This window comes from Ambystoma mexicanum, chromosome 1p, assembly GCF_040938575.1.
Source record: "Ambystoma mexicanum isolate Mex_15411 chromosome 1p, UKY_AmexF1_1, whole genome shotgun sequence".
Classification (NCBI taxonomy): domain Eukaryota; kingdom Metazoa; phylum Chordata; class Amphibia; order Caudata; family Ambystomatidae; genus Ambystoma; species Ambystoma mexicanum.
The window spans coordinates 525516662-525541245 of NC_090921.1; positions in this window are offsets into that span (position 1 = coordinate 525516662).

Here is a 24584-nt window from a genome sequence, read left to right on the forward strand (position 1 = left end):
AATATTTTTCTTAAGAATTAAAGTACAGTTAGCAGGTGATAATTCTCCTTAAGGTCCAGACCTAAGACTTGTTTTAAAGTGCGAGAGATTTTACCAATTTGTAGAGCCTGTGGAAAGAATTTACAAGACATTTTTGGAACATGGCAAGTACATGAGCAGTACATGTCAACCTGTGGCAATGGGACAAATATCCCGGCATTTGCCTGACAATGGGGCAGTGACTCGGTATCTGATGGCAATCCTTGGCCATGGGGCAAATACCTGAGCCTTTGAATGGCAATAGACAAATACTTTTGTCTTTGAGGCAGAGTTTTGGCAAAGGATCAAGCATCTGGGCATTTCATAGCAATCCTTGGCAAAGGGTGCCATTTGATGTCACTTTCTTGGGAAAAGGGAAGGTTTCTCAGCATTTAAAGGTGTTCCCTAGAAATGGACCAAGCACCAAGAGAGTTGGTGGCAAGCTATTGCAATTGAAAAGTATGTGAACATTTGATAGCATGCCCTTGCAACCTGAGAAATTCATTGCAAAGACTAGCCAATTATTAGTTACCTGGACATTTCATGACATTCTCTGGCAGGCTTGAGAAAACCTGGGCATTTTATGGAAATACCTTGCACATAATGAGTTGTCTCAGCATTGTATGATAAAATCTAGTATATGGTGAGAGCCCCAGCGCTTCATCACAATACCCGATATAGGATGCATGTATGTGTTCCTGGAGTACCTAGCACTTGATGGGAATATCCTACATATGATGTGACTACCTGGCATGATGTGGGACCGTGGACACATAAGGGAAATACCTGGCATGACATTTTATCTATAGAAAGGTCAAAGCAGTAGGTTTGGCAATACTTGGTCTAATCCAGCACATTTTGTAAGCTATATGTACTACTATGTGGTGGTTCATACACAATGACAGCTACTAAGGCAAGTCTGTTGGGGATTCTGAGCAATGTTCTGTACCTGAAAGTGTAAACGGTGAGGGCAGCAAATGCCTGCATAGAGATGCTTCCTGCCAGGGGGCAGAAGGCACAACTGTTAGGTAAGATTCTCATTTCAGTGATAAATCTTCCTGACCTGTGTCAACCCCAGGACCTTTTGCTGGACCTTGTGATTATTTTTTCCTTATTCCTAGGTGAGTGGGAATCTTTTTCCTCTCTCACCTAGTCTCTTTCTCTTTTTATGGGTGACATTTTTATGTCTCTCCATAGTGTGTGATTGGAGTGATTGTTTCCTATAACTTTTTGCCTTAGGCTGAGTTGCCCTTTTGAGCTTCCCTTTTTAATTCTCTTATTATTTCTTGAGTGAACTACTGTTCCCAAGAGGTAAAGTGGGATTACCATCCTCTTTACATTTATTTTAGTGAGCCGGCACACCACACCTTATGTGGAGTGGTGGGGGATACAATGGGCCTCATTACAAGCGTGGTGGTCTGGAATTATGGGTGCTGGTTGCACCGTACTGGCACCCTTATCCAGACCGCCACACTACAACTCTGCGGGTGGCGGCCCTTGCGACCCAGCAGGTCTGACCTGCCGGGTGTAACGGCCCTTGCCCACAGAGTTAGCAACAGTGCCAGTGCTTCCGTGCCCCCATTCCCATGGAGTCCTATGGGTCTGCATTGGAATGAGGACTAACATTTCTGGCGCCTGACTTCCCTATCCGCCGGGACCTGTAATGTCCGATGGCACCAGGAAGTCAGGCACCGGAAAAGTGTCACGAGTCTGGTGGCAACCGGCCGGAAGCACCGGCAGGGTTATCGCCGGACTCTTAATGAGGCCCAATGTATCCCCTTTTTTACTAACCTGGTAACATTTCTGTTATAATTGCAAGTTTAATTGAATGGCTGGTGGCAGTGAAACAACTTTCATGACTTTTAGTCATTATTACTCACAGGCTGTCAAATCAGCCTTGTTAATGCACAGAAGGAACGCCATTCTGCTAGAATGGCGCGCCCCCCTTTTTTCACCATTTCTCATTTGCTTGTTCTTTCCCAGGTCTTCTTCTGCCGTTCTAGGCCGGAACGACCTTGGTTGAAGCTTTGTCTTCTGCCCAAATCTCTGCAGCCCTTTGTCTTTCACCTTGCCTGAATGGAATCAGTTCCCACTGGGGGGCTGGCTGCCCTTATTGGACAGCCAGACCATCACTTTCTGTAAACTGGAGGGATTGCTTGCAGAAGTTGTGCTGTAGTTCCTGATACACTAATTCTTGCAGCTGCTGACAAGTCGACCACTGGAAATTAATCCAAAGAGGAAGATGAAGAAAAGACATCTGTAGCAATTTCCAGCGGCCAGAGAGCCCGCTGTATAACTAGAGCCTGATGCAACCCTTCTTTCAAATCAATCTGGGTGTCCTGAATGCGATGATTCCTACCCAAAGACTGGTGAGATCCACTAGTCCCAATGATTCCTGTAAAACGAGCCATCCCTCGATGTACTGTGACCTTCCTGGGATGCAAAACACCAATACCAGGGGACCTCAAGCCTGAGTACGGTGCAGGGTCTTCCAAAGACCAAATACTGCTGAAACTTTTGTTGACTCCTGCTGGCCCACCACAGACACGGTTCAAATCCCTGAAGTCCCCAAATCCACAGAGCCATGAGAAACCAGGAAGAATCCTTTGCTGGAAGCCTCCTCTGGCGACTGTTGCTGCAAGTTCCCATTCAGTGTCCATTTCTTCAGTCTCCAGACCAAGAATCCAGCAACTGGGTCCTGTGCTGCTGCATCCTGGAGGCATCCACCCAGAAGCTCTTCCTTTCAGATAAAGTACTGTGTTGGCTTGGGTAGTACTTACCTTAAGTCTTGTGTGAATCCTGTGAGGCTGAGTCGGTAAATCGTGTGGTGTGGAGTTTGCCCATACGATTCACCCAGGCCTAATGCTGGAACGTATATAGGGAGCCTTCTGTGAAGTCCCTGAACACTTAACTAACTCTAAAGCGAATATGTACTTGTTGAAGAACATATCCTCTCAAACCCTGACTTTCCTGCATCTAAACCCTATCCTGACCTGCCTGCAGCGGGCTCCTAGACCCCTAGTGGCCCTCTTCTGCCTCTGAGAGAACTCATGCTATAGACTAAGGAAGGACTACAAAAGATAAGGTTTCTGTCTTGAAAACTATAACAAGTGTAAAAGTACTTACCTTTAACTGAGTTAGTGTTGTAACTGTATCTCTGAACTAGAATAAGTTACAAAGTGTTACAGAAGTTATTACTTACCTTTAAATTGCTCCTTTCAAAAGTATATAGGTTGCTTTACTTACTTTGAATAGTGTCCCACTCTTCTTAAAAGTAATTGTGTTGGTACTGTTTTATTATCCTTAACTGAATGAGCATAAAAGCTCACCAATATGACTGATTGTCATTCTTAAAGTGTACCATTGGGTTTTGCTTTCCTTGATCTGCTTAGTGCATTTCTAAAACAGTCTTGTAGTTAATACTTGTCTTGGAGTTGCCTGTAGCCCTTTTGAAAAGTGTATAGGTCCTTTGTTACCTTGAACTGCTGATGGCCTTTCGTAAAAGTCTGCTAGAGTTCATATTTAACTTAGAATTGTATACTACACTTCTGAAAAGTATCATTGGTGATAGTGTAAAAGGTATATACCAATAGGTCATACTGACCCTGAATAGCTGCTGCTCTTCTTAACGTGTAACACTGGGTTGTGCTTTCTCTGAATTGCCCTAGGGCACGGCTAAAATAGTTTCACTATGTGTTTACTTATCTTTGAGTAGCTTTAGGCCTTTACGTAATATACAAGTTAAGTTACTCCCGCTGAACTGTGTTCTAAAAAGTAACTTTGGTGTGTAACTGTATCCATTCTTGAAAGAAGAAAGTTACACATGTTGCAAGATAGACTTGTAACATAGTTGGGCTAATTAAGTGATTCTGTAACTGAATGCCACTGTACATTTTGAACAATAGGGTCTGCTGCCCTTGAATTACTTGCGGTATTCGAAAAGTCTAACTAGTGTGGTTTAACTCTCCAAGAATAGCTTAATGTCATTCTGAATGTGTTGTAAGGCTTGACACACCATGACTGCTTATTGTAATCTAAATAAGGTTATACTTTGGTTTCTATACCATAAGTATTGAATTAGTTCTTATAATTGTGTTTATATGATATGTTATAGTACTTACTTCCCCAAAATGTATCTTGGCCTACTTGTTTTTAAAAACACCATTTATTTTTACAATACATAGGGCCTCATTATGAGTTTGGAGGTAGCCATGGTGCTATTAGCGCCATGGCTGCCTCCAAACCCGTGTCTGGGTCCGTGCAGTCGGAATGGGGATTTACCTGGTCATTCCGACCTTGGAGGATCCGGTAAGTCCCCATTCTGAAAACCATTCCCCATTCCCATTCGACCCCCCATAGGGCTCAATGGGAATGGGGAAGGAGCTAATAACGGGCCCGCAGATAGCGGGCCCGTTAATAGCTCCCTGGTCCCTTAGCGGCTCCCGCTAAGGACATCTGGTTTTACCAGCCGCCCTTAGCGGGAGCCGCTAAGGGACCTCGGAATGCAGCAGTAAGGGGTTAACAGCACCGGCATCCTTACCGGTGCCGTTAATCCCTTACCACCGCACTCGTAATGAGGCCCTTAGTGTTTCAATGTTTCTTTGTGCCATATGTATGCTACAATTTCTTTTTACCAAGCTACGGCCCTCTCTCCATCCTAAAATAAGCCTGGCTGCTCTGTCTATGCTACCAAATGTTCTCAGGTGGTACAGCCTTAAACTAAGAGTGGAGCTTTGTATTGCCTCACATATGGTTTTATGAAGCCCTCAGTTGGACTTTAGAAAAACTGTCCCTATCACTGACCTCTCTATCAACTGATCAAGTGGACAGCTGAACTAGTACCGACACTAAAACATTTTTTCGGTGCATGACTAATCCACAAGTACAAGGGGAACATGGGAAGCCATAATTTGTCTGCAAATGTGTTACAGAGCTCTTACGTTTCCTGTGGCCATGCGTGAGAAGCAGTGGTCGAAGTGTACAAAAAGAAGAAGAGGAACAAGGTTCCCTGCTGACCTCTCCCTGCTCCCCGCAAACCCCATTGCCACGCCCCCGCGCCATTCCAACCCCTAAATAAATGCACCTGCTGTTTAAGGGAACAAAATGCAAGTTTCAACTTCTTCCTACACTTTTATTTTAAAACAAAACCATTCCGCAACGGTTTCCGGAACAGTGGGCCTCATTACGGGTCGGGCGGTCCGGAATTAACAGTGGCGGTAAACCCACCGCCACTGTTAATTCCGGACCGCACAATCCCGAGTCCTGCAGGCGGGAGGTGATCTTCCCGCCAGGTCTGACCTGGCGGTTTGAACACCTCCCGCCTGCAGGCGGACGTGGAAACACCAGCACCATCGCGAGATGGTGCCGGTGTTTCCACTTCCCCATTCCCATTGAGTCCTATGGGACTTTATTCTTTTTAAAATAAAAGTATAGGAACAGTAGCTTAATTTTAAAAAGTAGAGGAGCACCTCTCCCAACCACTCCTGCCCACTACGACCAATGGTGAGAAGTCCACCCAGTTCCTTTTTTACTTGGAACTTTGGGATTTGTGTGTTTCCTAATTTTAAAATTGGAAAGAACAAGCCACAAGTCCCAGAATCCAAAAGGAATGAAACAGGACTGCATGGCCTTCTCACACATGGCTACGGGAAACACAAGAGCTCTTTGTCTTAGTGCATCATAGAATATGTGATACAATTCAGCCTCACATCATTTTCCTATGGCTCTGTTCAGGGTCAGATAATGGGGAAAACTCAGCAGGCAACAACTCCTTTCTCCTGGCTTCAGATGCAGGACAGACAGAGAATATTTACTCTGCCGCCATACCGTTGATGTCCCCTTGCTCTAAGCATATAAGACAATGAGCAACCTGCTCAGAGACTTAGGTCCATTCTCCTTGCTCTGTGCTTTTCCCTGGCCCTGTGAGTGCCGGACAATGACAAATAATGTCACAGAGACATAGACACATCTCATGCCAAACAACGAGGAACACTTCCATAGGCACACAGCTTCTCTCTCCCAGCTCTGTCCATAACAGATAATGAAAGAGAGGCATTAAAGCCTTGAACTAGATGTAGATCATGAAGGCTACATCATCCATTAGTGATTCCATGAACACACACGCACAAACCTCATTTCTAGATTTCAGTAACAAAAAGAACACATTTGGTGTATGTTAGTCACTCACGCTTATCTCAAAGCAATACCAACAAACCTAAACCTGAACTAGCAACATAACGTGGGGTTCATTTTCCATGTCCATCATTGGAGCATAAAAAAGGTTCTGCAGACAAGCGGAAAGGTCTTACACTTGTTTTAACACATTGTTTTACGCTCTGGACATGTTTGTGATTTTTTGCGGGTGTGGGGGTGGGTAAGCCACAGAAAGGTTGCTCTCCCCTCCCTTTGACGCACCGCCTGCAAAAACCACCTGGTTACAGCACAATGATGTTTTAATTCTGGTGTAAAACCAATGGAATCCGCCTGGTTTTACACTTGCAAAAACCATAATGCTTCCATAGAAATCCATTGCAAATGCTGCCTGTCATGCATACATTTACTCGATTGTGCCTGCTTTTTACACCATTTTTTGCACTTCGTAATGTACATGACAAAGGTTACGTAAAGGGGACATTTTTGCACAGAACTGCAAATGTAAGTGCCCCCCTCCGTGCAATTTATGTAAATTCCTAAAATGACCTGCTCTATCATTTCAGTGAAGGCAGCACTGCATTGCGCTGCCAATGTACCATACCTGGCAGAGAGCTGAGGCACATAGAGCAGTATGGGATCTATGTACTTTAGTGGTGGTTTATTAAGGGAGTAATTTGTTTCGGCCATTGTGCCACCAAAGCATGAAAAGCAATAGGCTGCGCTGCCCACAGAATGGGTACCAAACCCCTGGTATCAATGTCAAATAGTTGAAAAACAAATTACTGTGAAATGTAATGCACACCTTTAATGAAAATGAATTTTATCACAAGCAAATTAATCAATGGATAAAAGCAATTCAATGTCATAATGATGACAATAATTCTTCTATGATAATTTAGCCCTACACATGTTTAACTCAAAGAGCTTCATCAGGGCTCTTATCATGTGTGATCACTTTTCATGAATCAAATTACCTTTTGAAATTTCAATTTAGGATATGTATGTTTATGGAACCGTGTTTCCTGAAATGGCGTGGATCATGTAATATCAAAGATTTTTAAAGATAACTATTGTGGACTTATTTGGAAAGGCAATTCTTTAAAAGATTCAGATTCACTCCGTGCCTGAACTACGTGTGACGCCCAGCCACTCATGGCGGATATGGGATAGGTGGAGGAGCCACCATTGATTCATCCATTACGTTTCTACGTAACGCGTTGTTGCGGTCTAGTGTTTCTAATCATGGCCGCCGCTGCGTCTCATCAAGGAAAGTTGGTTCCTAACATCCCTGCGTTGCAACCCATTCCTTCGGCTACGGGTTTCCACACTAGTATTAGGTTTGTCTCGCTTGGTAAGCATCTTTCCCATTTCTGGCTTCCTGCTGGGTTTTGGAGCTCTCGTGCTCTGCGCTGCTGCCCTCCTTCGCTCCCTCCTTCCCTGGGTTCTCCGGTCTCTGACCTGGTGCTGGGAGTGTTTCTCTCTACCTGGGCTCTCTCCATTTCACCTGCCTTCCAGTCGTCTCCCATCCGTGGGGCTGTTTACCCACTCTGTAGGCTTTCCTTTCCCTCTTCCGGCTGCATCCCGCCAGAACCAATCCTTTCCCTCTACCTTGGGCTTTCGCTACTGCTGCCTTATCTTTCTGCTGAAAGGTAAAGCTACCCTTGGGATTGGATTCTCGGTTTAGTGTTTTCGGGGGGATTTCACTGGCTTCACCAGACCATCACAGGCCGCGCCTGGCCATCTGTGACCTTCCTGGACCAACGCACTGGACCGCCAAAGCCTTCACTACCACCTGGATAAGATCTACCGCAAACGAGCACTGCAAGGGGTTTTTCTGCCTTAATGGCTTTTCCCCTTATTAGGCTGCCTCGGAGAGGAGGCCCCTGGTCTGCCCATTCTCCTCGGCAGACAGGGTGGCTTCCCTTCGAGGTAGGCCCTACCTTTTCCAGAAGAAGAAGCCTTCTCGCCAAAAGAAGAAGGGAAGACGGAAGGATTCCTCATCAAGCCAAGACCAATCAGGTGAGGAACACGATTATCCGCCTGATTGGGGTGAGGATCCTGACACTACATCTGTATTGTTGTTTCCGTATGGTTGTGGAGTGCCTAAGCCTTAATAGTTTCCCATACAATCCTCCTCTGTGGACGCCGAAAGAGCTTCAGTGGTGACCTACAGCAGCCCAAGTGATTCACCTTTTGGACCCCTGCAGAGCTCTGCCGGTACATCTTACTCTTGATAGAGATGTTTCATATCTGTAACCTAAGACCTCGAGGAACACAGCAAGAAAATGAGGAGGTTGGGGGAGTGGGTGGAAGGTGGCGAAGTGTGCGAGCGGGTGATTTAGTGACAGAGTTGTTCTGAGGGCAGGCAGATCTCACAGCTCCATTACAGTCCCCGCTAGGTAACTCAGATGCAAGCAATTACCCAAGTGTTCATACGGACACAAGTTCTCTGATTGCAGATTCATTTCCATTATTTCCATTATTTTCACTATGACATCGTAGCCCAAGGGAATTGGGGCTCCTCTGCCCTTAGGGCCAGAGGAAGTTACGCAGCAACACAAAATCTGAGGAATAAATACAGATGCCTAACTGTACACTGTAGCGAGGTTGAGCTGTCAGCAGCCACAGCATCACAAAGAGAGGTAAAGAATAAAACGTCCATTCGAATAGGTCTTTCGATTTTTGAATTCATTCACTTATAAATACATCACATTCAAATTCATACAATTGGGATTTCATATTTCGATGTTTCCTTTCCCTTTTTACACGTGTGAAGGCTGTTCTCTTATTTAGCAGCCATTATGCTGCTAGTTATGAGGAATTCACGCGAATCCGGACGCTGATATGTTTATTTGAGACGCATTTGTCTTAACAGCATGATGCGTCCTGAACAAGAGAACACATGGAAACAGAACTGCACTCGTAAAACCGTCAATGAAGGAATCATGTTGCCTATGAATAGTCGAAAGGCTTCAGGAGGGGCAATTACCTGAAGTGGGAAACACAGGGGCAGTTAGGTCTTCAGACATTAAGAATGCTGTAATACATTACATGCCGAAACAGTTCGACTTCCACACAGAAGTATATGTATTTACATAGACAACTCACATAGGAACAATAATTTAACTTTGGCTTTTGACTTTCGCCGCGATCCCCGACTACATCTAAATAAAAAAGGAAGAGAAATCCATGGCATTTGAAGTCTATTGGTATACTTTTGTGTACTTGGCATTTGATGACAGCACCGAACATTTGATGTTAAGACAAAACACATGATAGGAGCTTTATTTAAGAGGTCTTTGATTTAGTTATAGGTTATTTGATGAACTCCTTTGGGGATGCATTTGTAAAATGATAAAAGTACCTATTTGGCGGCTCATGCATTGCCAAACCATTGGGTTAGCCATTTGCAAACTCTTTTCAAAGGCAAAGGGCTGGATGTTGTCTCTCTAGTTTATTTAGTTTAGTTTTTTATTTGATAATGCGCTCCAAACCCAGGGGTAGCCGGGCGCAGCAGTAACAAGATTACTTGAGCTTAGGTTACATACAGAGGATACATACAGAAGATAAATTCCATGAGTTATTAACATATTTACAATACATGACTGCAAGAGGTACAAAAAGTGGGAAAACCTCACATCACAAGGGGCAATGCGAAAGTCTATAGTCCGGATTCGGACGTAACAGGTAAATATATGCAGGGAACCGGGCCTAGAGCAGAGGATCAGGTTGTTAGTCGTCATTGGTCCAGAGCCAACTTTTCACATTGCATCTGAATCTAGAATAGGGTAGATTAGCTCTCAGTGCAGTAGGGAGTGCATTCCAGGCACGGACAGCTGTAACAGGGAAGCTTGCTCTGCCTGCTTTAGTTAGTCTGAATCTTGGAATTTCAAGTAGGAAATGGTTAGAGGCTCTGGTGTGCTGACTAGAGGATTTTCTGGTGAGTCTAGCCGAGATGTAAGGGGGTGCAGTGTTGTTCAGTCCTTTATGGGTGAGAGATAGCGTCTTGAGGAGGACTCTGTCACTGATTTTTAGCCAATGATGGTCTTTCCTGATGTTGGATATGTGCGCTCTACGTGGTATGTCCAAGGCTGCTCTAAGAGCGTTGTTCTGCAGTATTTGCATTTTGTTTATGACAGTTTTACTGGCACCCGCATATAGGGCGTTGCAGTAGTCCAATTTGGTCATTACTAGGGCATTGGCTAATGTGATGCAATTGATTTTGGAGAGGTAGGGTCTGCAAGCCCTAATTAATTTGCAGGTGTAAGCTGTGGAGGAAGCCAAGGAGTTGACTTGTTTTTTGAGAGATAATGTGGAATCGAGGTAGAAACCTATTGTTTTTACCTCAGTTGCCACTTTGATTATATTGCCATCTATGTTGAAGGCGAGGTAGTTAGGACTGAGTTTTTTGAGGTTAGAGTCAGAACCCAGGATCAGTATCTCTGTTTTGTCGTCATTCAGGCAGAGGCCGTTAGAGGCCATCCATGCCTGAATGAGGAGGTAAATCTTATTTACTAGAGCTGTGTCTTCGACAAAGTTGCCAGATAGTGGTATGAGGATCTGCGTATCGTCCGCATAATTAGTATAAATTACCTCCAATCTGTCAAGTTTGTCGAAGAGTGGCTTAGTGAAGATGTTGTACATTGTGGGAGAGACACATGAACCTTGTGGGATGCCACAGGTGATTTGTATTGGGTCCGCTGAGACTATGGGGGAGAACACTCTCATCGTACGGTTGGCTAGGAAGGATTGTACCCAGGCTATAGCTTCACTTGAGAAATGGGCGGCAGACGCTAGGTGGTTGAATAACAATGCGTGGTTCACCAGGTCAAAGGCCGCTGATAGGTCAGGGAGGAGGAGCATAGCTGTTTTACCTTTGTCCTTCAACTCGTCGATTTGTGTCTTAAGGTCAATTAAGGATGTTTCAGTACCATGTAGTGGTCTGAATCCAGATTGGCGTGATCCTAGAAGTTGGTTCTTCTCCAGATAGTTTTGGATCTGGAGGTATGCTACTCTGTCAATGATTTTAAGGAGAAATGGGACTGTGGTGATAGGCCTATAATTGGCAGGGATGGCTGGGTCGAGAGTCTGTTTTTTGAGGAGGGGCAATACCCAGGATTCTTTGAGGTTGGTGGGTACAGTGCTGGATCTAAAGGAGGTGTTGATTAGTTTAGAGATGAAGGGTGCTAAGTCTATAGCTGCATCCTTAATAACTTGTGCTGGGCACCTGTCGCCTTGGCAGTTAGATGGTTTCAGGGATGATATCACCTTTTCAGTTTTCAGAATAGATATGTTGGTAAATCTGAATGGTTCACAATTATTTTGTGTAACTGTTGTAGGTGAATCTGACAGGGACGTCATTTCACCAAAATGCCAGGGGTAGCGGAAGTGACATCACACGACCCTTGACCCCCTGGTGACATCACAGGATGTGATGTCATTTGATCCCACCCCAAAGTGATATCGCGGGATGCGATGGAATGCAACCTTTCACCCGTTGACCAAACAGGAAGTGCTATCGCATAGCATTGTACACTACAAAAAATATGGTTATGCTATCACTATAATGTGATGTACATTTCATACAAGAATGGATCGCCATATGTATCGTTAAGATCAGTGTGTATAGGTACATATTACCAAATTACTGTGAATGCAAGCACCATGACCAAATGATGATGTGTTGTTATGTAGCACTTACGCTTAAGCGCTTTATATAGAAAAAATATACACCCAATATCACCCAACCTGTGTTGGTACTCATGTATCGACCTCAGAAGGATGAAAGGCTGATTTGAGGCATTTAAGAACAGACTAAATCAGTGACTCACCCCCTGAAGTGTGCTTGAAATAAACCTTTAATGAGTATCAATTATTGTATAGAATTCCAGAAAGACACTTTATTTGGTATTCCTAATCTTTCTTATTTAGGGTCAGTGCTGAAAGTGTTAGACTTGTGTCACTCCTTTTCTTCTTTTTCTTCTTTTTTTAAGGGGCTTTAACAAGAAAGCCAGCCACTCCATAAGTACAGTGCCACATGGTGCTGGCCACAGCCCATGAGCTTGCATTACAACAAAAAAAAAAATTCAAAAAAAAAATTCAAAAAAATCTTTTTTTTCCATTTTTTTTCTAGAGGTCGCAAGGGTGACCACAGAGGTCGCAAGGGAGACCTCAGAGGTCGCAATTGCGACCTCTGGCGACCCCAAATGACGTCCCTGGAATCTGACTGATGGGTAGTATGGGTTCCAGTGGAACTCAAGGACGCTTTCTTCTTTGCAATTTTGGATTGTAGGGTTGTGATTTTATTAGCTAAGGCGTTCTGGATACTGGTACACCATTGTTTGTCCTTGGGGATATTATCTGTGGGAGCAATCGGGTTTTAGCCAACAAAGAATGATATTGAGAGAGTCATTGTTGGCACTCCATTAATCAATGCAAAGGATGTATAATGTGCTTTGGGAAAGCTGGTAACATACAAATGTCCAGGCCCGGATTGTTTTCTAGCTGATCTATTGACGACTTCACCAGATCTGTGGGCACCTCTAATCTGGTGGCTCTGTGGGCACCTCTAAGACTTCCACAGGGTGTATATCATGCCTGTACCCGTCCACAGAAGTATTGCAAAGGTGGAAATCTGCTAGACGTCGCTACTCTTAACTCTTGTTCTGCTGTTAAACGCTCCTCGGACATCTGCAATCTCCTCGAAGAGCTTGATTTGGATGTACTCGGTCTCACCGAGACTTGTTTCATGACCAGCTCCGTCATATGTTTTGACACGGTCCTCTATGATGGCTACTGGAGGGGGAGTAGCCCTGTTCTTCCTAGAGTGGATCACTACTTCTGTCATTCCTACACAGGCCTACTCCTCCTTTGAATGCCTGGTCCACAGCTTCTCTATCTCTCCTGGCTTCTCTCTCACTGTGGCCACCATCTACGGGCTGCCTGATCAGGTCCCCCTCTCCTCCCTCCTTGCCTCTACCTCTCAACTTCTCCTCCTCGGAGACCTCAACATCCACTTGAATGCTGCTTTCGCAACCTCTGCAACTCTCTCCATCTATTCTTCCCCCTGGCCCGACTCACTCTGCAGGGCACAGCCTGGATGCCCTTAGCTCGTCAGACCTCCCCCTCTCCAACCCTCTCACCACTCCTCTCTCTTTGATTGCCCACTTTCTTCTCCCCTCTCACCTATCCCTCTCCGCCCCTCAGCTTAAGCTGACCCCAGCACTGCTACCCACCTTCTCGGTCATCCGGCACATGAAGCGTGTGTAAGAGAAGGATTTTGCCGCTACTTTTTCTCCTCCTACACCTTTAGCTGACTCACACTCTGACAAAGCCCTTTCCAACCTTTATCTCTCAATCTCTAACACTCTTGATGTCCTTGTCGCTGTCATGAGGATCCGTTTGAAGCCTGCATGCAAGTGCAACTCTTGGTATGATTCAGACCTCGCCACCCTTAAGAGCAAGTGTAGGGGAGGTAAGAGGAAGTGAAGGGCATCAGGCTCATCCTCTGACAAATTGGCCTGCAGCCTGCTCCAAAGGCAATACAGACTCTCTGTCCTTTCTAAGAAGAGAGCCTACATCCAAGCCCGCGTCTCGGCGACCTCTAAAAACTTGGCCGAACTCTTCAAAATCTGCAAGGAGCTAGCCAATCCTGCTGCAGTCTACACTCTCCTGTTCCCTCCCAGGCCCTTTGCATGGCTCTGGCATCTCATTTCACTACTAAAACTCAGGACACTGTGCACTATCTCCTCTTCCTCTACCTCTTCTTCCTCTCCCTCTACCATTCCAGGCCTTTGTCCGGCTGTATCGCCTCTTCCTTTCTCCTCCTTCTCCCTGTTCACTCATGATGATGTTTCTAGACAAGTCCGATCTATGAAAGTCTTGTCAAAGCAGGTGCTTCCTTGCTCCTTCAGAACCATTAGGGACCACATCAACATCCTTGCTCCAGCCTTGGCCGATTTCTGCAATCACTCTTTTGCGACTGGAACATTCCCCTCACCCTTAATCACTCCCTTGTGCACCCCCTCCTTAAGAAGCCCTCTGCCGATCCTTCCTCTCCGCAAACTATCACCCGATCTCCATCACTCCCTTCTTGGGTGCCCTCCTGGAAAAGCTGGCCATCTCCCAGCTTAATCTACACACTGAATCTGTTGGTTGTCTTCATGACCACCAGTCTGGTTTCAGAGCAGACAGAAGCATGGAAACTGCTCTCCTGAATGCCCGTGAAGACTTGCTCTCCAATCTTCACTCTAACCTGCCTTCTCTTCTCATTCTCCTTGATCTATCCTCTGCTTTCAACACGGTCAACCACGCCATCCTGCTCAATCGTCTCCATGACAACTCGGGTATCTCTGGTCAGCCGTAGCTTGATTGACTTCCTTTCTCACAGATCAACCCTCCCAGGTCCAACTTGGGTCTTTCCTCTCTTCTGTCTCTCTCTCTCTACTTGTGGTGTTCCCCAGGGGTCTAACCTCTCTCCCTGGCTCTTTAACCACTAACTGGCACCTTTAGCCCACCGCATCTCTACCTTCTGTTCTAACTTTGTGTTATGCAGATGGAAACCAGCTCTCCTTCAGGCTCCCCTCAGACTCTTGCTCCTAATCTCATACCTGACTGTCCGCAATTCACGAATGGTGTGCCTCCAAAAATCTCTGCCTTAATACCAGTAAGACGGAGATCCTCCTCAGTGGGACACCTGCTGACGCCTTCCCTCTCTCACTATGGCTGCCCGCACTGGGCCCTCTTCCTTCACCTTTCTGTAAGAATAAGAACTTTTGCTGCATCTTCGACTCCACCATCTCCTGTCCGCAAATCTCTGGTGTCTCTAAGAAGTCACACTATCAGCTGCACCTCCTCAGAGGTATTCTTCCTTTTCTCACTTTGTCCCAAAAGCTCACTGTCTCCAGAGCCCTGGTCCTCTATAGGCTGGACTACTGCAACAGCCTCTTTCTAAATCGGCCTTCCTCTACTCTTCGCGCTTTGCAACTAATCCAGAACAGGACAGCGAGGCTTGTCCTTGGCCTCAAGCCCAGGGATCATATCTCTCCAATCCTGAAATTTCTCCACTGGCTCTCTGTGGCTGCGAGGATCAAGTTCAAGACCCTCTGCATCGTTCACAAGTCTTTCTGGGACCGGAGACCACACTATATCCAACTTTCTCTTCCTAAGCATCTTCCTTTTCGAGCCCTCGCTCATCCACCTCCAACTCTCTGAGGGTCAGACACTTCTGCAGGCGGAGAGTGGGGGGGTAAACCTCTGTCCTCAGCTGGGGCCTACCTCTGGCACAGCCTCCCAGCCTCTCTCAAACTTGAGCAGGACCACCTGAGGTTCCGGAGGCAACTCAAGACCTTTCTTTTCGCTTCCACTTTCTCTCTCCCTGTCCCTTGCTGATGTCCCTGTCTGCTGGGCATACTGCTTACCTGGCCACCCACTGAACTAACGGGAACAGGATCCTGCATAACGTTGTCCTTGCACTGCCTCTGGGCCTCCCAACCACTTAGGGACTGTATCTGCAACCCTACAGTTCCCTGACACTCTGCACTTATGAGCCACCTCCCGGCAGCACATACAAGTTCCCTTTAACTCTCCCCTCCCACCTCGATTTCACGATCTGAATGACACATGGCCTTGTAAGATCATTGTTTTGTCTTCCCTCTGTCTTCCATTCCTTGTCTTGTCACTCCTAGAAACACTTGTGTACAGACACGTTATAAATGACTTATATCATATCATCTATCCTGAGCCTAGCATTTGATAACATTTAGCGACTGGGGTAAATTCCACCCCCATTGCTCTGTACAGGCTGCAACGCTGACTTTGGTAAGCGATTCTACCGGTCTATAGTGATTGCATCGAATGCCAAAGCATTGAATGCCTTAGCATCTAAAAAAAGCAACGAAAAATAAAGCATCAAATGTATTTTGTTTTAATTTTTTCTTTTACTGGGGGGCCCCCCAAACCCCTGTTTTTTACCCCTTAAAACCCATTATAATTAAAATCAAACCTTTACCTTTGAAAAAAATGCATTCAATGCTTTTTTTACGGTGAATTTTTTTCGATGCTTTATTATTCAATGCTTTGTATTCGATGCAATTACTGGATACCGTTTCTACCGTTCTTTATATAACTAAGACTGATACTGAACATATTCATGAATCTAAGCTACTTAGATCTGCTAAATTGAATAACTCAGTGGACAAAACGAAACAACATGTACCGAAAATTACATAAAATGTTACCCCCTTTGCCCGAAACTAAATCTCATTCGAGTCCTGGTTTGGAAGAATCTTTATCTACATTGCTTGCCTGACGCACTATAGTTTCATCACTAACCGTTTAGTCTACTGAAGTATTAGCAACTATCTGCTTCAATGTCGAGATGCCAGTTTTATCTGATGTTGGCACTTAATATCACTGATCTCACTTCCTGTGTTAACTCTGTTATTACGAAAATTGTCATGCCTATATGCACCTCACCATCATCTAATCTTAATATAGAATTACAAGAAACCCCTGAGGAGAGCACAGCCTCAATGGGACAAACTTCTTGTGATGATCTACCTACTGTGAAAATTGATACAACCACAGGCACTATACAGTCTGCTAATCTCCTTTCTAAAAGTAATATTCTCTGTTAATGATATGCTGATGCATCACTCAGATAATGACTTACACAATAAAAGCTTACTGGCCACTCCCCAATTACCTATATTAAATTTCACTCTATCGGGTGATGATGAGTCTATTGTTATTAATTACTCAGGAAATTCTGTAGTGGACTCTGATAAAAATGTTAGCATCACTTGCTCACACCTTCAAGCTCTTGGCTATCACCTGGTAACACTTGTTAAACATTGTTAAGACATCCACAAGACATCATCCTGTCATACTACTCTCTGGAATACTATAATTGAGTCCCGTAGACCCGGTAGACCTGCCACAAACATGGCCTGTATCTTGTCACTTTCTATTAGACTAGTGCATTGTTGTGTCCGCCCCAGGGCACACTAGACGGTAGGAAGGTAAACACACCAAAAATAACCAATTTAATGATTGCATTGAAATAGAATATGATATTGTCGTTCCTGCTGATGTGCAGTCCAACATTGAGTTGGGCAGAACTTCAATCATGATCCTAGATAAATATATTACTGGAGATGTTACGACCACTCAAGGGAACAAGATTTCTGCTTCAATAAAGTCAAATAAGCATGCACATGCATGCATTAAATCTAGGCCAGCTGGCAAGAAAAATCAAGTAAACAGGAATAAGAATAAGAAAGCATTAGTACAATCATTACAAAATAGGTTGCAATCGATCAGCGCAAATTCTGCTGCACTGACTCTCATCACTAAGGAAACTGGTCAATATGATTGATATCAGCTGTAGACACAAAAATAATAAAATAAGAATAAAAGCTCTAAGGCACATTGGAAGGAGAAATCTTGATTTGACACCGGACAGACTCAACTGCATCTGGACGCAGATGTACCTCGACTCCATATTCCACTCCACATTCCAGTGAGAAGCTTCAATTGGGTGAGGGGTCCTACCGATATATCTATTCTATAACTAATTTAAACACGAATGTCTTTAAGGATTTTTGGAATTGCAGTAGCTCGTGTATCTTAGTTCCCATGGCACAATATTTCATAGCCTGGGTCCGTAGACTGCAAAATGTCTGTCTCCTCTAGAGCGGCAGCAAGTGGGAGGAATTACTCGAAGCAGTTCATCTGCCGAGCACAGTGGTCATTTAGGTTCGTACCAAGTCAGCTTCTCCACACAATAGACCAGGCAGAGAATCTTGAAGTCGATTCTCTCCTTCACAGGGAGTCAATGAAGAGAGCTGAACTAGGGTTCAATTTAGATAATTAAAAAATGTATCTAACTCCAGAATTTTGGCCACTTTTGGGACTTTTGGGACTATTCAATTGTTTCTTTGGAATAACTGCTAACATGCTGTTTCCGTAGCCGTCTTGGGAATTAATTAGCGTCCCCACTAAGGTGGCAGTTATGTTTGTGGAATAAATGGAATGGTAAAATGCAGAAGGCGCAAAGAGTAAAATATGGATTGTAATTTGGCTCGATTTGCTTGCCAGATGCATTCCAAGTTCTTGATCTTAGGAGCACAATGTAGGTTTGACCCCATAAAACAAGGGGGGTAGACACTTGAACTCGTCTATAAGAAGATGTTTAGGTCTGCAGAGGTCCACTTCAGTCTTAATTGGGCTTAGTTGTAACCAGTTCTACTACAATCTAACCAAATTACATTAAAAAAGGAATACAATAATACCCCGGGCTTCAAGGAAATTCGTTCATTTTTGCCTGTGATTACCCCGGGTGGCACACTGACACCATCACATACAAATTGGAAGATTTCGACTACTTATCTTGATTCTGGTAATGACACCTTAGTGTCGGAGAGAATTGAATCTCTGTTCATTCAAGAAGATCTGACTCCTCTGGCGGGACAGTGGAAGGATATCAGATGTCGCTTATCCTATGATGGAACTATAACTTTAACAATGCTGAATAACTTTGTCAATGACCAATCTTACATGAGGGAACATTTTATCGGCAGTGCTGATTCTGAGCCCTATTGTGGAAATGGAAAAATTAAGAACCTGGGTAATGGTGTACCTCACAATAAGGACATGTTTACTAAAAAAATACTTACATCCAGGGGCAGTAAACCACAACATATTACACTTTAGCATAGTTATACCTACAATTACACTAGTATGTGCTATGCTAATAGCCACACAATCACCAAGAACACATAACTTGCAGTACAAACAAACCACAAACATGACAATAGCAACACACCACCAGCATACATACCCTATCTGCACTAATGGCTTATACCTTCAATTAGGCACAGGCCTTGCATGCTTACTATGCCCTACACACCACGCTCTACCGTGGCCCACACCCTTCTTACCCAAGACACCAGCATTCACCACAACAACACCTGCTAGCCAACCCACTGTCTCATCCATGGCTTTGCTAGGCACTGCCCGCCTCACTCGGCTATCCACCAGAACGCACATACCACACCCACACATCAAACCCATGCCAAGTGCCCTAAGCAATTGCAGACATTCCTCTCGCTTCACCAAAGCACACACCCATCACCACTCACCCAGAACCACTCCTAGCCCACAAATTCTCGAGACACAAAACACTAGGACTAAAAGTGCCCAGAAACAGTCTAAATTTAATTCTAATCTTCGAACCCATCAATCCCATGTCCCATGCATAACCCCCCTACCCCATCACCCCAGGCACCCGCCAACAACTCGTCACCTAGCACCAAACCACTAACAGGGGCCCTACTAAATGCCAGATCAATAGGCGCACACGCCATTGACCTTCATGACCTCATCCTCGAACACAAACTAGATTTCATCGCCATAACTGAAAGGCTTCAAACAGCCTCAGGACCACTCTTATCACTAGCTATACCCCCTGATTACGCCATTCTCAGATCAGACCGACTACAATCCACAGGAGGTGGAGTGGCTATTATCTTCAAATCCTCACTTAAATTTAGAGAATGTAAATCAGAAACTCTACTAGGTTACAAACTCTTAATGTTAAAACTAGCCACTGACCCAAAAACCACTATTAACTTTCTCGTAATATACAGAACACCAAGCTCAGTGAATAGCCCAGACATTGAATTGCCCCTGCTCATTTCCCCATTGATCAAACCGAACGCTAAATTTGTCCTATTAGGTGACTTCATCCTGGGATACAATGACCAAACGGACCCCAAAGCTACAGCTTTTGTTAATGCATTTCTGGAAATGCAATTCGAACAAATTGTTAATGCCCCAACCCATATTAAAGGACGAATCCTCGACTGGATCTTAACGTTAAATATTAAGATCCTCCTAAAAGATATATTGGAATTATCCTGGACTGATCACTCCCTTATCACATTTGACATCACCACTACGAATGACCCCTTACCCCCCACCCCACCCTTGCCAACTACCTTAATGAGAAACTCTAAGAAACTAACCCCAGAAAACCTAACGCCAATACTAGACAAACTATTAAACACCCAACCTCCGCCTATGGACAACCTAGAGCTCAACATTAAAACAACTGTCTACAAATAGCAATCAATGAAATAGCCCCTCTCAGAGCCAAACGACCTAAACCCAAGCCCAGTAACATCTGCTTCAATGATGAACTCATCGAATTTAGGAGAAAAAAAGGAGCACTGGAACACTTGACTAGAAAAAAGCCCACCACTGAACTCAAAAAAGAACTCCAAATAGTAGCCCAAACCTCCAAAACTAAAGTATACACACAGAAAGCGAACTCATTCAACACACGTATTTTGAATGCAGCCTCTAATAGCAAAGAATTCTTTGCCATTATTAAGGAACTGGAAACACCCATTCATCCATCTAGCACAGTCATCGTAAACAAACTGTGGTGCTCAACTATTCAAGACGCACTAGCTTCCAAAATTAGCACATTGCAAAATAAAATCGAAGACCAAAAATAAATGCTAGACCCCCTCGCTGAGCTTACGTCACCATCACCCATAGCCAATACATCAGACTTTGACTTTACACCAGTGACTACAGCTCAAGTACAAAAAACGATTACTACACTAAAGCCCTCCAACTGCAAAGGGGACAACTTTCTGGCCAAACTAATTAAGGACTGTGCGCCAGCCTTAGCACCCATTATTACTCACTTCATAAATGCCTCATTCGCTACTAACTCCATCCCATCAAGCATCAAAGAAGGATGGGTCCCCCCTCTCCTGAAAAAACCTTCATTAGACGCTACCATCCCCACCACCTATAGACCCATCACCACAGTACCCTTCCTTCTGAAAATCATAGATAAAATCGCTTATACCCAAGTCCAAGCCCACCTCGAGGACAACAAACTACTAGGTGATAGACAATCAGGTTTTCACCCTGGTAATAGTACTGAAACAGCGCTACTGGACCTAAAAAACCAAATGGATGCGGTCAGGGAATCAGGAAACCTATGCATTCTGCTCCTACCCGACCTATCCACAGCATTTGACCTAGTTGACCATAGAAAGTTATGCCAAACCCTAACAAATAACTTTCACTTCTCTAAGGAAGCAACTTCTTGGATTAAATCCTTTCTCTCAGATCGCACCTCAAGAGTAGCCGTAGGAAATACAGCAGCTGGCCCCATCCCAGTCCCGCTGGGTGTCCCCCAAGGTTCTTGCCTCTCTCCTACGCTTTGCAACGCCTATACCAAACTACTCTTTGCTGCTCTAGACGATATGGGAGTAATTTACACAAATTTTGTGGATGACACACAAATACTTATTCCTATCTCAGGCAATCTAGAACAGGACACCATTTGTGTCAATTAAATGTACGCCATCATCCAAAACTGGATGGCCGCAAACAGTTTATGCCTCAATGGAGAAAAAACGGAGATCCTCATAGTAGGTTCTCCAGCCCGCCTAGCTAAACTTCACCCACTCTACACCTCTATAGCCATCGACAATTCACCCCTCCCCATCTCCAACCAAGTAAAAACCCTAGGTGTCTATTTGGACTCGGGTCTTACCATGTGCAAGCACATCAGTGCACTTGCTTCATCCACAGCATACACCACCAAACTTATTTCACTAAGCCGCCCATTCCTAACGCAACAAAACTGTATAACACTAGCAAGAGCCCTCATCTTAACCAAACTAGACTACTGTAACATACTCCTCCCAGGCACCTCAAAAACAAAAATCAACAAAATGCAGCTACTCCAGAACTAAGCAATAAGATCAGCCCTAGGCATAAGCAAAAGGGATCACATCTCGCACCACAGGAGAGACGCACATTGGATACCCTTCCAAGCTAGGATACTTCACAAAACACTCACAGTCACTCAAAAATGTGTCTCAGGGAATGCCCCAACTTACCTCAACAACTGTCTCAACCGCAAAGCCACGCTCACATGCCTCTGATCCAATGCTAATTTACAGTTACATGTCCCACACTTCAATAACGCAAGAACAGGCAGATCCTGTTTCGCCGTAGCAGCCCCTAGAATTTGGAACTCACTCCCTGCTAATATCAGCAACGAACCTACACTGAATAAGTATAAGAAACTCCTCAAAACGTAATTACTGAACACCATGATCTTTTTGGGATCGTCACCCTGCAGGACAGATGTAAATTGTGTATATTAACTGTAAACACTGTATATAATGTAACCACTGTATATGTAATCAAGATTAAGTATTCCTATTTCTGTATATGCAATCTGTAAGACAGGCTCTCCTTGTAATTACGCCGTGATACCCTTAGGTTTGGGTGTACGACAAATGCAATAAATAAAATAAATAAAAAGAGCGTATTCTGTCCCATTACTGAATGTGTTCTGAATCGTTCAGTAATTCTAGACTATTTCTTCAAATGTAACCCTCACGGAATATAACCTCTTCAGATGTTGAGGTTGTAAAGATACTTGAAGACATGTGTTAATTTCTCCTCCTAATCTGTAATTGATTATATAGTCATATTTGATGTGGAATTTGGACAATTGGGTTATGTCTGTTCTCTTGAATATGTTAGTCTGTCCTCCTATATTTATACTGCTAGAGACTGCTAGTCTCCCCTACTAATGCGTCTATTGTTGACTATATATTAGTTCATCATACGATCATCTCATATGAAGATGACTTCAAAATCTTATTTTGTGAGGAGAGCGACCATCTTCCTCTGTTTGCCTTCATTGCTTTTCAGAACCCAGGCAATTTCTGGATTGAACCGGGTTAGTGGAGATCTGCATTGGCAAAAATAGAATCAGATGGAGCTCCTTAAACCTAATGCCGTTATTTACAAAATCGAAACAAAATATTGGAATTTGTTCAGTTGGGGACTATATATTGACTCCGTAATAGGTAGTAGTCAGACCTCGATGGAATCTGGTTTATCCGGTGCCAGGGATAATGTCACTCGGGCTGTTAGTAATAGCTTGACTGATTTATCCATTCTCAATTTGGGAATATATTTTGAAGCAATTAATTGCATTTCGGAATTCATTATTGGAAACAAAACGCCTGTAAACAGCAAGGCATGTTCTTTTATTAAAGCAAGACATTTACACCCATTTGATCTTGAGATACGAGACGCTAAGAGGAATTTAAGACACGACTTGCATCATCTTGGAAACCGCCCTTGATCAAGGCAGTTAGATATAGGAAGGCGCTATATCATGAATAGCTGAGAGACCATTTCAACGAGAAAACACATGAGCAGTGGCAGGCTCTTATCAAAGACGCAAGATGTAATAACACACAGGCCTTTCGGAACATAGTAAAGCCCAGATATTCCTCTCTAGCTCTTCTGGGGGGTGTTTCTAAGGAGGAGTTGAAAAAACACATAGGTGAAACTATTGGCTGAAAATGTTTCCTTGATAACAAAAGCGATAATCCAAATGAGAGGTATTTTTTTCAATTACCAAGTTGGGAAATTGGTTTCAATCATTACCACATTAAACAATCCTTGTGCCCCTAGCCCTGTGGGTCTATGTAATGCCCTCATCAAGATAAATCAGCAATGGTGGGCACAACTATGACATATTCTGTTTAGTGATGTCAGCTTTTCCGGCATGCTTCCTAAATCCTAGTGAGAAAACATCATTGTCCACGTCTATAAAAAGGGACAGCATAGCAAAACCAAACATTATAGAATTTTGACCAGCTAAGATCTTTGCACAGGTCCTCCTTATTGAGTTGAATAGTTGGGCATTGGATCATAATATCATCCCATGTAATCAGACAGGGTTTTGAAAGGGGAATAGCACTTATGCTAATGTATTGGCCTTGGTATCTACTGCGGAATTTGAGTTGAGGGTACAGAGACAGATTATCTACGCTGCTTACATTGCTTACAGCTCTGCCTTGGACAGTGTTCAGCGGTAGATCTTGTGGCAAAAGTTGCACAGTTGGGGGAGGTCCGCGGGCCTCCTCAATATGATTATTGCCTTCTACAGCGATACAAGTGTCAAAGTAAGACTGTCCCGTTCTGGGGAAGAAACCAACCCATTGCAAACCATTGTGGGACGTAAGCAGCGCTCACCTCGAGTACAGATAACCCCAAGGGGTACTGCGTACCCTGGGCACAAGCACATTAATGTCCAGGCACAGTTGAACGGGGGTGGTGGCGATACTGTAAAACGATATCTTTTTGACTTATCGAATGAGCTGTCTACCAATGAATACCCCGCCAGATAGTGAACCATGCAGCTACAGTGGCTAGGGTACGCTGATGTTGTTCTACTCCTAGATTGCACACCCAAAGGTCTTCAGCAACAGCTCAACACTCTATGCTCCTAGTCTAGTAACAATGGTTATCTATTAACGTAACTAAAACCAAGATCATGATTTTTAACTATGGAC